The sequence below is a fragment of the Natator depressus genome, chromosome 27 (assembly GCF_965152275.1).
Source record: "Natator depressus isolate rNatDep1 chromosome 27, rNatDep2.hap1, whole genome shotgun sequence".
In the NCBI taxonomy this organism is placed as follows: domain Eukaryota; kingdom Metazoa; phylum Chordata; order Testudines; family Cheloniidae; genus Natator; species Natator depressus.
In genome coordinates, this window is record NC_134260.1 from 15,996,921 (window position 1) to 16,012,173 (window position 15,253).

Here is a 15,253-nt window from a genome sequence, read left to right on the forward strand (position 1 = left end):
GCGTTCCACCGCATGAACCTGCCCCATTAGCATCATGATGCCCACATTGCCAGGGCCCGTGCTTTGAGAGAAGTCTGTGTCTATGTCCTTCCTCATCACTCTCGTCACCGCGCTGACGTTGCCTACTCACCCGGTTTCGATTTGCCAGGTTCTGGTGCTGCATATACTGCTGGATAATGCGTGTGGTGTTTAATGTGCTCCTAATTGCCAAAGTGATCTGAGCGGGCTCCATGCTTGCTGTGGTATGGCATCTGCACAGAAAAAAGGCACAGAACAATTGTCTGCCGTTGCCCTGATGGAGGAAGGGGTGACTGACGACATGGCTTACAGGGTTGGCTTACAGGGAATTAAAATCAACAAAGGGGGTGGCTTTGCGAGAAACAGAATGGCCCCCTCAAGGATAGAACTCAAAACCTCAAGGATAGAACTCAAAACTGGGTTTAGCAGGCCGTTGATTTCACGGAGGGAGGGAGGAGAAAATGAATACAAAACAAATCTGGTCTGTTTCTTGTTTTGAGCCACTTCATGTATCTTTATACATCTTGCTGGCAGCAGACTGTGCAGTACGACTGCTAGCCATCATCATCTCCTGGGTGCTCGGCAGAAGACAGTGCAGTATGACTGCTGATCATCTTCTGCTGGCTGCTGATTAAAAGACAGTGCACTGCCAGTAGGACTCAATCACCATGAGACGAAACTTAAAAGGGAAATGACCTGGCTGAGTCACTCCCACGTTTGCCCAGGAGCCCCTGACCTCATCGAGGTCAGTTAAAAGAGCACCCAGGACTACATCGATGACGGCTACCAGTCATACTGCATTGTCTGCTGCCAAAAGGCAATAAACTGCTTCTGTGTAACAATGCAGTACCGCGTCTGCCAGCACCGAGGAGACATACAGTGACGGTTAGCTGAGCGGGCTCCATGCTTGCTGTGGTATGGCGTCTGCACAGGTAACTCAAGAAAAAAGGCGCAAAACAATTGTCTGCCCTTGCTTTCATGGAAGGAGGGAGGGAAGGGGGGCCTGATGATATGTTCCCAGAACCACCGGCGATAATGTTTTAGCCCCATCAGGCACTGGGATTTCTACCCAGAATTCAAATGGGCGGCGGAGACTGCGGGAACTGTGGGATAGCTACCCACAGTGCAACGCTCCGGAAGTCGACGGTTGCCTCGGTACTGTGGACACACTCTGCCGACTACATGCACTTGGAGCATTTGTGTGGGGACACACACAATCGATTGTATAAAAACGCTTTCTACAAAACCGACTTCTATAAATTTGACCTAATTTCATAGTGTAGACATACCCTTAGTTAGGGCACTCCCAAACTACTTCAGAACTATCTGATGTGAGGGCTCCATAGGGCTGGGCAAAGTCTTCCCAAAGCTTGTGTCCAGCCTCTTTCCTGGTTCCTGTGGTCCTTAAATAATGACAGGAAGTTGCCTCTCAAAGCACACACACCAGACTGACAGCGATAGGCTAAGTAGCACAATTTCAGTCTGGATTTTGAATGCCCCAAAGTCCAAGGGGACATTTCTCCATGTCTTGGTTCTGCTCTGTCTCTGTGCCTTAGTGCATGCAGTGTGTTGTAGCCTTCACCTTGAATGATCCCTGGAAATATGCGTAATTACTTATGATAAACGATCTGGTTTGCAGGAAAGGAGATTGCATTTAGCTGTAACACTTGGAGTACCTTTTCTGGACCTCAGGGAGACCTGTGTGGCTCAAAAGCTCATCTCTCTCACCAACCAATTGGAAGTTGGTCCAACAGAAGACATTACCTCCCCCACCTTGTCTCTCTGGTCCCTATTGGCAGTCAGTGAATGCACTATAGGCTGGTCTTGTTACACCTTTAATGAAAAACTGTGGGGAGGTGCGTGTGTGCTTACATGTGACTGTGTGATATATGTGTTTGCTGCTTTGTCTTTTCAAAATTGAGCCCCAATGCTCTCTGAACAGCAGACATTTTCTGCTGGATAAAGCCTGTTTTTTCTTAAAGGCACAGCGCTGCATTACTTTGCAGTCCTGTTCTGCTACAAACCTTGGGTGTTTAAAGCAAAACACACTCTGTTTTCATTTCTGGAATAAATATGTATTAGGTGGGAAGGAGCTGTTTATGTCACACAATAAATATACCAGCAACTACTCTGATGTGGAGGATAGTTGGGAGATACAATGCTGTGTCTATTGAAGCTGGCTTCTAATAGCAGGGTATAATACTATTATATGTAATTATAGGTATGCACAGAGTAGTCACCCTTCATGCAGCTTTGTTCTGTATGGAATCATCCTCTCCATCCTCTTCTGTCCTTTCCGTGCTTCCTGAAGATCAGCTGATGGAATGAAACTGCAGGTGTGTGCTTGATAAATGTATTTGTTAGTCATCATCAGGGCATGTTCTTATGTGCCCTTGTGATGACTGTTCAGCTTCTCTCACCCCTTGTCAGAACGCTTGACCTCTGTGATCACTGGGTTTTTGGTCCACCTCCACAAACATGGTGATTTGTGTGCAGACTAGCCTTGCAAACCAGCCAGCACTTTGACACTGGCAAGCCCTGGATCTTCCTCTCTGCCTTGGCATTTAAATTGTTCATCTCTGTGGTACCTAAATACTGAGCTCCAATTTTCTGACTTCAGACCATGCAGTGGCAGAGGGGTTAGATAACGCTCCCTCTCCACCCCTCCTTTTGGTTAATCTGTTATGTTATCCCTACTCTGCCCTCATTCACTGTCAGGACAAGTTGCCCCCAAAAGGCCAGTAGACTCACCAGTGGCACAGTCAGCTCAAAGCCCCATCTGTGTGGTGGATCAGCAGCAGCTGCAGCAGAGTGAGCTTAAAATGAAGGGGCAGATTTAAAGATGGCCATGTGTCCGTCATGCCCACTGTAACAAGGCTGAGGATTTTGAGGTTACTGGGCACCATGAGGGGACTCTCATCCTTACTGGTTTGTGGGAAAGGAGATTGCTTTGGTGTAGGAAGTGAAATTCCAGATCCTCTGCATAGGACATGTCTCCTACAGAGTTACAATGCAAAGCATCGTGCCACACATCCCCGTTACCAGAGAAACCAGCCAATTTCATTATACTTTGTCTACTGTCCAGTGTCTTCTGGGAACATATGCACCTAGGTGTTAAAGACACTATATACATTGCCATACCAACACAATGTATGCAAACGTGGGGCCCCAGTACCACACGACATCTCTTATGCTGCAGTCCTGTACAGCGTGTGGGGGAGTCCACGCTGCCAGGTTTCCATGGTGAACATGCAGCAATGCTACCACCAAGCAGAGGATTTCAAGGAGATGGAGTGATTTAGGGCCAGATCCTGCACTACGGAAGGCAATGGGAATTTTTATACTGACATTATCAACCATGCCATGTGTTATTATTTCAATCCCTCTCTCCATGTACATAGACTGGGGATAGCAGAGTGGCAGATGTGTCTTATTGCTCAGCACCCTGCACTGTCCATCTCCTTTGTGAGGTGAGCGACAGGTTGATACTATTAGAAGTGGCTTTGAAAGTGTGACGCTCTGTACCTCGGTGGAACACCCAACAGCCCCATGTTCATCCTTGTAAAATGGTTGTGTGGTATCCAATGCAAAGTTTGTCATGTCGGGTGTCTTCGGAGGCTCATGATGCACTAAGCATTGTTGTTATAGTGATGTTATAGTAATTGTTGTTACAGTAATGTTATAGGTTATAATTTCATGTATATAGTTATGAGGCTGAAAATGTGTCCTCATGGCTTAAAATAAGCCCAGGCAAAAACTCTCCAAGAGCAGAGAGGCAGTTCACACCTCATCAGGGCATGTATGGGACAAACCCAGCCCAGCCTCACAGGAATAAAGGATGCTGGCCTAGGCAGCAACAAAAGGATCTGTTGGACTCTCAAGTGAGTCACCCCCCCTTTCCTTTGGTCAGTTTGGGACTGTGATGAGGTAATGTTCACCTTACTCTGGGGGGGGGGGCAAAGCCAAGAGGGAAGAAAGAACATGATAAAAGGGAGAGATATTTGCCATGCTCTCTTTCTCTCTTCCACCCACAGCTACAGACACCATACCAAGCGACTGAAGCACTGATCAAAGGGGAGAGCCTGGCCGAAGGGCAACCAGCCAGCCTCTGGTGAGAAGCATCTAAAAGTTTGTAAGGGCATTGAAAGTGTTAAGATCAGCTTAGAATGCGTTTTGCTTTCATTTCATTTCACCAAATCCGACTTGTTATGCTTTGACATATAATCACTTAAAATCTATCTTTGTAGTTAATAAATCTGTTTGTGTGTTCTACCTGAATCAGTGTGTTTGGTTTGAAGAGTGTCAGAGACTCCCTTGGGATAACAAGCCTGGTACATATCAATTTCTTTGTTAAATTGATGAACTCATATAAGCTTGCAGCATCCAGCGGGCATAACTGGACACTGCAAGACAGAGGTTCCTAGGGTTGTGTCTGGGACCGGAGAGATTGGCTGGCTCCCAGAGTCAAGGATTAGAGTGACCTAGCAGGTCACCGGTCTGGATAACACAAGGGAAACGTGACAAAAAGTCAGTGGGATCGTTTTCTTCCTGTTCTGGGTTCAGTGACTGTGGCACTTAATTGCAATGGGAGACGGTTCAAGTTGCAGCACAGCCAGGTGGAATAGAGCAGGGATGGGGACACAGTAATTTTCAGTTACATCACCAGATTGCTCATTTTCACTTCAACAGCATAAATCAACATAATTACTGTGATCCTGTAAAGAGGAGGCAGTTGCCAGTGATATCTGTGGTGTTTCCACCAGGTAATTACAGCTGAGACCTCAAAAGGACCTGGGAGTTGGAGTGAAACAGAGACTGGAAATCAATGTTCATGAAGGCCTCTGGGTTTACTTCTGACCTTGATGTCACGACAATGTGAGCCTTGTCTAGTGAATCCATTCACTGATGCATTCCTGCCTATTATTGTCTCATTCTCACATCAGCCTGTCTTTTGGCCCTCTTGGTGCTCAGCCCCTCTGGCAGCCCCCACGGCAGATCTGCTTCAGTCCAGCTCTAGAAGTATTTCATTGAGTCACAGAGACATTAGAAATCACATGCAAAGAATTGTGCATGAATCATGTTAAAAGGTCCACACTCACCAGGGAAGGGAAAGAAATGGTGTGAAGCTTCTCTGTAGAGCCTGGGAGACCACACTGGCCCCCAGCAACAGCTTTTCAATCGCTTGTATTTGCACTCATTGATGAGTGTTCGATTGAGCTTCCCCTCTCCACCAAAATATCACGACCCAGCTCCCCTAATGGGTCAGATATGGTCAAGATGATGCCATGGTGCCCTGGAATAAAGAGGCTGTGTTACAGGAGGCTGGCTGGCTCTTTCCAGTCTTTGCTGTGCCTATGTCTCGAGGGGGAGAATTCCTTGATTTGATCAGAATGTAACTTCTCCCCCTTAACCTAAACCTGTCATATGCATGCTGAGTACTGCAGGATTCTAAGGGGAACCGATGCTGCCCTGTGCTGGGCATGGGATTGTCTAACACCATGACAAACACTGTTTAGTGGGGGAATCTCCTGGATCCTCCCAGCTCAGGTCAGTGTGTTCAGTGATTTCAGATCACATCAGGGCAGCAGGCTATGCTGAGCCCCTCAGACTTCATGCATAGCACTGCACAGAGTCTTCCAATTGCTGCTTTACTTGGCAGTGAGGTGATTGCATTGATCCTGGAGTAGGCAGGTTAAGTGAAATTGCCTTACCTTGCTCCACATACATAGTGTGTATAAGCTGATAGGGGATGCTCAAAGAAACACAGCATCTCTGGCTCTCTCTGTGTATAGACTCGTTGTGCACTGCTGGCTCAAGATTTGGAAATTTAGCTTCTCTCTTCAGGATTTTTGTATTATTTGCCACAAAAAGGGAAGAATCCAGCATCATAAATTGAATAAAGAGGTGGAGTGGGGAGAGAGAGAGATGTTAGCTCTCTCCAGCATGCACAGCACTTCTGAGTTTGGCATAGTAGAACCACATACCAAGAGTGAACTGTGCTGTATCCATCTGACTCATACAGCTGGCCAGAGACTACGTGTAACTGTTGCTAGTTGGGGGGGGGGGGGGAGGGTGCACCATTTAAAGGTTCTGGTGGTATGAAGCGGGTTTCAGGGCAGGGCATATGTACCCTGGCAGAAATCGGGGGGGGGGGGCATGACCCCACATCCCCTGCGCACACACATATGCGTTGCCTCTGGCTCTGGCAAGAATGAGAGTTAAGGGGACAACTCTGAGGTGGAATGTCTATTAGAGGGCAGCAGGTTATAAAACTTACGGCATTCCTCTTTAAAGCAAGAGGGAATTTCAGGTCAAATACACAAAAGCCGAGGCCAGCTTTAGCTGGCCATGTTAGATTGTGTCCTGGCATAAGAAGATAAACTGGAATGACAAAAATAACTGATTGCAGTAAACCTAACCTGGCGATGAACTGATGCTGACACTATAATGCTCTCATCACATCCTATTGTTTGTGTATCACTGCTTTCAGGTGAATTCTGATGGTTTCCTATGAGATTTATGGTCTAATCAGATATTCTGCTATCACCTCTTTGTTCAGGTAGCAGACAGGACAATCAGGACTAGACCTGGAGTTTTTGGGGCATTTTTTAAATAATTAACAGATGCCAAGGAAACAGCAGCAGAACCACGTCAATACATGAGGAATTCACTCCTTGGCTACAGCAGCATAACCCTCAGACAGCAGGAACAGTTTGTACACATTCCAATCAACAACAGTCCCTCACACTTTGTTACTCCAGAGTCTCTTGTATTTCAGCACGGGATTTCATGTAAGTGTGCAAGTCAACATGAAAGCCAAACAATACCAATTACTTCTCTAGTGCTGGATTTCCATGGCAGTGGGTATTAGAGCATGTCTTAGTGCCCCCAGTTTTTTCTGAGTGCAGAAAGAGGCCTCCCTTTTGTCATCTGGTCATTCTGATCTCTCTGGCCTAAAGCAATTGTGTTTTCCACCAAATAGAAGCCATCTGATATAACTGACCTGTCTCAGGTTTCAGAGTAACAGCCGTGTTAGTCTGTATTCGTAAAAAGAAAAAAGAAAAGGAGTACTTGTGGCACCTTAGAGACTAACCAGTTTATTTGAGCATGAGCTTTCGTGAGCTACAGCTCACTTCATCGGATGCATAGCATATCGTGGAAACTGCAGAAGACATTATATACACACAGAGACCATGAAACAAAACTTCCTCCCACCCCACTGTCCTGCTGCTAACAGCTTATCTAAAGTGATCATCAAGTGATCATCAAGGAAGGCCATTTCCAGCACAAATCAAGGTTTTCTCACTCTTCCCCCCCCCCCCCCACACAGACACACATACAAACTCACTCTCCTGCTGGTAATAGCCCATCCCTCTTTGAAACCTCTCTTTATAATGCGCATGATAATCAAGGTGGGGCATTTCCAGCACTAATCCAGGTTTTCTCACCCCCCCCCCCACACACCCCCCCCCTCCAAAAACCACACACACAAACTCACTCTCCTGCTGGCAATAGCTCATCTTACAATGTGCACAGCAATAATCCAAGTTTAACCAGAACGTCTTGGGGGGGGGGGGTTTGTAGGAAAAAAACAAGGGGAGATAGGCTACCTTGCATAATGACTTAGCCACTCCCAGTCTCTATTCAAGCCCAAATTAATAGTATCCAATTTGCAAATGAATTCCAATTCAGCAGTTTCTCGCTGGAGTCTGGATTTGAAGTTTTTTTGCTTTAAGATAGCGACCCTCATGTCTGTGATTGCGTGACCAGAGAGATTGAAGTGTTCTCCGACTGGTTTATGAATGTTATAATTCTTAACATCTGATTTGTGTCCATTTATTCTTTTACGTAGAGACTGTCCAGTTTGACCAATGTACATGGCAGAGGGGCATTGCTGGCACATGATGGCATATATCACATTGGTGGATGTGCAGGTGAACGAGCCTCTGATAGTGTGGCTGATGTTGTTAGGCCCTGTGATGGTGTTCTCTGAATAGATATGTGGGCACAGTTGGCAACGGGCTTTGTTGCAAGGATAGGTTCCTGGGTTAGTGGTTCTGTTGTGTGGTATGTGGTTGTTGGTGAGTATTCGCTTCAGGTTGGGGGGCTGTCTGTAGGCAAGGACTGGCCTTTCTCCCAAGATTTGTGAGAGTGTTGGGTCATCCTTCAGGATAGGTTGTAGATCCTTAATAATGCGTTGGAGGGGTTTTAGTTGGGGGCTGAAGGTGACGGCTAGTGGCGTTCTGTTATTTTCTTTGTTAGGCCTGTCCTGTAGTAGGTGACTTCTGGGAACTCTTCTGGCTCTATCAATCTGTTTCTTCACTTCCGCAGGTGGGTATTGTAGTTGTAAGAATGCTTGATAGAGATCTTGTAGGTGTTTGTCTCTGTCTGAGGGGTTGGAGCAAATGCGGTTGTATCGCAGAGCTTGGCTGTAGACGATGGATCGTGTGGTGTGGTCAGGGTGAAAGCTGGAGGCATGTAGGTAGGAATAGCGGTCAGTAGGTTTCCGGTATAGGGTGGTGTTGATGTGACCATCGTTTATTAGCACTGTAGTGTCCAGGAAGTGGATCTCATGTGTGGACTGGACCAGGCTGAGGTTGATGGTGGGATGGAAATTGTTGAAATCATGGTGGAATTCCTCAAGGGCTTCTTTTCCATGGGTCCAGATGATGAAGATGTCATCAATATAGCGCAGGTAAAGTACGGGCGTTAGGGGACGAGAGCTGAGGAAGCGTTGTTCTAAATCAGCCATAAAAATGTTGGCATACTGTGGGGCCATGCGGGTACCCATAGCAGTGCGGCACTTCATCGGATGTAGCTCACGAAAGCTTATGCTCAAATAAATTGGTTAGTCTCTAAGATGCCAGAAGTACTCCTTTTCTTTTTGCGAATACAGACTAACATGGCTGTTATTCTGAAACTTATAAATGTTTAGCTCTTTTAACCTCACCCCCTCAGTACTTCCAACCACAAATCATTTTTGTTGTTCTTCTCTGAGCTCCCTCCAGTTTAGGAGGGCGGGGGTACTGGATGTGGGAGAAATTAGATTTATAGGACCCTTTAAGGCTAATTCTATGGATGGTGGATTACTTATGTCCAATGAAGACTCTGTGAAAATGGATAATGGAAATGATGAAGTCATGCTGGCTTTACATAGTTTTTTAATCAGTCTCCTCATCCTAGGAAAAGCACTTGAGGTCAGATTGAGGCATTTCATGAACACTAGCTATAAGAGTGTGCCCAGAGAAATGTCATGCACTGTACGTAGATCACTGAGTGTACGTCACAAGACTCCAGAGGAATTCACCACTCCAGCAAAGGGTAATTTGGCTGCTAGCAGAACAATGCTGGCTTCTCCCTGTTGCTCTGTTAAGGGTCATTGTGACAGATGCTGGTGTCATGTGCAGCTTGGTCAGGCCTCAGTGTCAGCGGGCATGTCTTGGGTAGCACAACCAGAGACACATAACTCAGTCTCAAAGAATTTCAACAAAGTTATTCTTTTAAAGGAGAAATGAACTCAAATGTGAAATTGCAGAACTATAAACTATGGTTTGTAACCTGTCCGTTAAATCAGCTACTGTACCCAATGACTGGAAGATAGCTAATGTAATGCCAATATTTAAGAAGGGTTCTAGAGGCGATCCTGGCAATTACAGACCAGTAGGTCTAACGTCAGTACCAGGCAAATTAGTTGAAATAGTAAAGAATAAAATTGTCAGACACATAGAAGAGCATAAATTGTTGTGCAAAAGTCAACATGGTTTCTGTAAAGGGAGATCATGTCTTACTAATCTATAAGAGTTCTTTGAGGGGGTCAACAAACATGTGGACAAGTGGGATCCAGTGGACATAGTGTACTTAGATTTCCAGAAAGCCTTTGACAAGGTCCCTCACCAAAGGCTCTTATGTAAATTAAGTTGTCATGGGATAAGAGGGAAGATCCTTTCATGGATTGAGATCTGGTTAAAAGACAGGGAACAAAGGGTACAAATAAATGGTAAATTTTCAGAATGGAGAGGGGTAACTAGTGGTGTTCCCCAAGGGTCAGTCCTAGGACCAATCCTATTCAACTTATTCATAAATGATCTGGAGAAAGGGGTAAACAGTGAGGTAAAGTTTGCAGAAGATACGAAACTGCTCAAGATAGTTGAAGACCAAAGCAGACTGTGAAGAACTTTAAAAAGATCTCACAAAACTAAGTGATTGGGCAACAAAATGGCAAATGAAATTTAATGTGGATAAATGTAAAGTAATGCACATTGGAAAAAATAACCCCAACTATACATACAATATTATGGGGGCTAATCTGCTGCCCAACAGAGTCAGACTTTGTGTAAGTAGGAATAAATGTATTGGAGTCAGTGGAGTTACAGCAGGGCTGAGACACTGAGTGGCCTGAGCAGGTCAACTCTGTTTAATGCACTTTTGGTACTTCTTATATTTAACTATACAGGTGTAAAAAGGGACTTAAGAATTCTGGCAAAGCTATGGTAGGACAGGAAAAACCTTCCCAGAGAAAATGGAAATATCTGTGAGAAAAACAATTGGTCAATTCAAACCTATTATTGTTATAGGAAACGATAAACATGGGGTTTGATCGACCTGCTACTGGCAATGGTGTTTGTTGTAGTTCCTCACAATGCTCCATTCTTCCTTTCTAACTTCTGCAGGACTTTGTCGTAAGGTCCCAGGTTGTGCTGTTGTGGGAAGTTTATACTGGTGCATGGTAAGACCTAGCCTACTTTGGGCTAAGTGCGAGTCAGGGAATTTTCACCTTTCTGTGAAATATAAGGCATTGCTGCTGGGGGCTGTATCCTGGATTAGATGGAGCAGTACTTTTACCAGGTATGGCAAATCCTATGTTCATATGTAACCTCAAAAAAATACCAGCACCTTTCAGAAATCCCAGCTTTTAAAAACATAGACAGGTCCTTTACTGCCCCCCACTGGCCAAAGTGAATCACACATCTCTCTCTTGGCTTCAAAAATGTAACTCTTAGATGGCAAGATCCAGGCATCCGTATAATGAACATGCTGCCCAAAACCTTTTCAGACTTTTTGCCCATTGTGTATTTTATTATATTATAAGGGCTGAATAGATCTGGTGACTTTGCTCCTGAGAATTACATGTGATGTAAATCCCTGTCCTCCCCTTCTCAACATAGCCTCAGAAAGTGAATTTAACAAGGTGGGTGGTGAACAACAGAGACAGAGACAGGTTACGAGCAGGACAGTGGGGTGGGAGGAAGTTTTGTTTCATGGTCTCTGTGTGTATATGTCTTCTGCAGTTTCCACAATATGCTATGCATCCGATGAAGTGAGCTGTAGCTCACGAAAGCTCATGCTCAAATAAACTGGTTAGTCTCTAAGGTGCCACAAGTACTCCTTTTCTTTTTTCTTTTTACGAATACAGACTAACACGGCTGTTACTCTGAAACAGAGACAGGCAACACCAACTCAGAACATTCAAGGGCCCTGAGAGAAGCTGTGTAAGAGAATCTTTGGGCCAGCACTTGTATGTGGGAGCACAGTGCAGACAGGGATCCTCATCCATGTGATAGTCAATAGCTTTTCAGAATAAATTGGGCAAATGACCATAGATATTAAAAAATAGGAAACAAAGGGTTGGAATAACGGTCAGTTTTCACAATGGAGAAAGATAAATAGCATGGTCCCCCTAGGATCTGTATTGGGACCTGTGCTGTTCAACATATTAATAAATTATTTGAAAAAGAGGTAATCAGTGAGATGGCAAAATATAAAATTAGTCAAGATAGTTAAATCCAAACCTGACTGCAAAGAGTTACAATGGGATCTCACTCTGGGTGACTGGGTGACAAAATGGCAGATGAAATTCACTGTTGATAAGTGCAAAGTAACACACATTGGAAACAACAATCCCAACTATACAGACAAGATGATGGTGTCTAAATTAGCTGTTACCACCCAAGAAAGGTTTCAGAGTAACAGCCGTGTTAGTCTGTATTCGCAAAAAGAAAAGGAGTACTTGTGGCACCTTAGAGACTAACCAATTTATTTGAGCATAAGCTTTCGTGAGCTACAGCTCACTTCATCGGATGCATACTGTGGAAACTGCAGAAGACATTATATACACAGAGACCATGAAACAATACCTCCTCCCACCCCACTCTCCTGCTGGTAATAGCTTATCTAAAGTGATCGTCAAGTTGGGCCATTTCCAGCACAAATCCAGGTTTTCTCACCCTCCGCCCCCCCACACACAAACTCACTCTCCTGCTGGTAATAGCTTATCCAAAGTGACCACTCTCCCTGCAATGTGCATGATAATCAAGGTGGGCCATTTCCAGCACAAATCCAGGTTTTCTCACCCCCCCACCCCCATACACACACAAACTCACTCTCCTGCTGGTAATAGCTCATCCAAACTGACCACTCTCCTTACAATGTGTATGATAATCAAGGTGGGCCATTTCCAGCATAAATCCAAGTTTAACCAGAACGTCTGGGGGGGGGGGTAGGAAAGAACAAGGGGAAATAGGCTACCTTGCATAATGACTTAGCCACTTCCAGTCTCTATTTAAGCCTAAATTAATAGTATCCAATTTGCAAATGAATTCCAATTCAGCAGTTTCTCGCTGGAGTCTGGATTTGAAGTTTTTTTGTTGTAAGATAGTGACCTTCATGTCTGTAATTGCGTGACCAGAGAGATTGAAGTGTTCTCCGACTGGTTTATGAATGTTATAATTCTTGACATCTGATTTGTGTCCATTTATTCTTTTACGTAGAGACTGTCCAGTTTGACCAATGTACATGGCAGAGGGGCATTGCTGGCACATGATGGCATATATCACATTGGTGGATGTGCAGGTGAACGAGCCTCTGATAGTGTGGCTGATGTTATTAGGCCCTGTGATGGTGTTCCCTGAATAGATATGTGGGCATAGCTGGCAACGGGCTTTGTTGCAAGGATAGGTTCCTGGGTTAGTGGTTCTGTTGTGTGGTATGTGGTTGTTGGTGAGTATTTGCTTCAGGTTGGGGGGCTGTCTGTAGGCAAGGACTGGCCTGTCTCCCAAGATTTGTGAGAGTGTTGGGTCATCCTTCAGGATAGGTTGTAGATCCTTAATAATGCGTTGGAGGGGTTTTAGTTGGGGGCTGAAGGTGACGGCTAGTGGCGTTCTGTTATTTTCTTTGTTAGGCCTGTCCTGTAGTAGGTGACTTCTGGGAACTCTTCTGGCTCTATCAATCTGTTTCTTCACTTCCGCAGGTGGGTATTGTAGTTGTAAGAATGCTTGATAGAGATCTTGTAGGTGTTTGTCTCTGTCTGAGGGGTTGGAGCAAATGCGGTTGTATCGCAGAGCTTGGCTGTAGACGATGGATCGTGTGGTGTGATCAGGGTGAAAGCTGGAGGCATGTAGGTAGGAATAGCGGTCAGTAGGTTTCCGGTATAGGGTGGTGTTTATTTGACCATTGTTTATTAGCACTGTAGTGTCCAGGAAGTGGATCTCTTGTGTGGACTGGACCAGGCTGAGGTTGATGGTGGGATGGAAATTGTTGAAATCATGGTGGAATTCCTCAAGGGCTTCTTTTCCATGGGTCCAGGTGATGAAGATGTCATCAATATAGCGCAAGTAGAGTAGGGGCGTTAGGGGACGAGAGCTGAGGAAGCATTGTTCTAAATCAGCCATAAAAATGTTGGCATACTGTGGGGCCATGCGGGTACCCATAGCAGTGCCGCTGATCTGAAGGTATACATTGTCCCCAAATGTAAAATAGTTATGGGTAAGGACAAAGTCACAAAGTTCAGCCACCAGGTTAGCTGTGACATTATCGGGGATAGTGTTCTTGACGGCTTGTAGTCCATCTTTGCGTGGAATGTTGGTGTAGAGGGCTTCTACATCCATAGTGGCCAGGATGGTGTTATCAGGAAGATCACCGATGGATTGTAGTTTCCTCAGGAAGTCAGTGGTGTCTCGAAGGTAGCTGGGAGTGCTGGTAGCATAGGGCCTGAGGAGGGGCTGAGGTAGCCTAATTCCCCTTGTTCTTTCCTCCCCCCCCCCCAGATGTTCTGGTTAAACTTGGATTTATGCTGGAAATGGCCCACCTTGATTATCATACACATTGTAAGGAGAGTGATCACTTTAGATAAGCTATTACCAGCAGGAGAGTGAGTTTGTGTGTGTGTGGTGGTGGGGGGGGATGTGAGAAAACCTGGATTTGTGCTGGAAATGGCCCACCTTGATTATCATGCACATTGTAGGGAGAGTGGTCACTTTGGATGAGCTATTACCAGCAGGAGAGTGAGTTTGTGTGTGTTTGGGGGTGGGGGGGGGTGAGAAAACCTGGATTTGTGCTGGAAATGGCCCACCTTGATTTTCATACACATTGTAAGGAGAGTGGTCACTTTGGATAAGCTATTACCAGCAGGAGAGTGAGTTTGTGTGTGTGGTTTTTGGAAAAGGGGGGTGTGTGTGTGAGAAAACCTGGATTTGTGCTGGAAATGGCCCAACTTGATTATCATACACATTGTAAGGAGAGTGATCACTTTAAATAAACTATTACCAGCAGGAGAGTCGGGTGGGAGGAGGTATTGTTTCATGGTCTCTGTGTATATAATGTCTTCTGCAGTTTCCACAGTATGCATCCGATGAAGTGAGCTGTAGCTCACGAAAGCTTATGCTCAAATAAATTGGTTAGTCTCTAAGGTGCCACAAGTACTCCTTTTCTTTTCACCCAAGAAAGAGATCTTGGAGTCATCGGGGATAGTTCACTGAAAACATCTGCTCAGTGTGCACCAGCAGTCAGAAGAGCTAACAATGTTGGGAGCAGTTAGGAAATGGATAGATAAAAAGACAGAAAATATCATAATGCCACTATATAAATCAATGTTATGCTCACACCCTGAATACTGCATGCAGTTCTGGTCACCCCATCTCAAAAGATAGGTATTAGAACTGGAAAAGGTGCAGAGAAGGGCAACAAAAATGCTTAGAAGGGTATGGAACAGCTTCCATGTTAGGTGAAATTAAAAACACTAGGAGCGTTCAACTTAGAAAAGAGAAGACTACGGAGGGATATTATAGAGGTCTATAAAATCATGAATGGTATAAAGAAAGTGAATAGAAAAGTTATTTACCCTTTCACATAACACAAGAACAAGGGGTCACCCTCTGAAATTAATAGGCAGCAGGTTTAAAACAAACAGAAGAAAGTACTACTTCATACAATGCACAGTCAACTGTGGAACTTGTTGCCA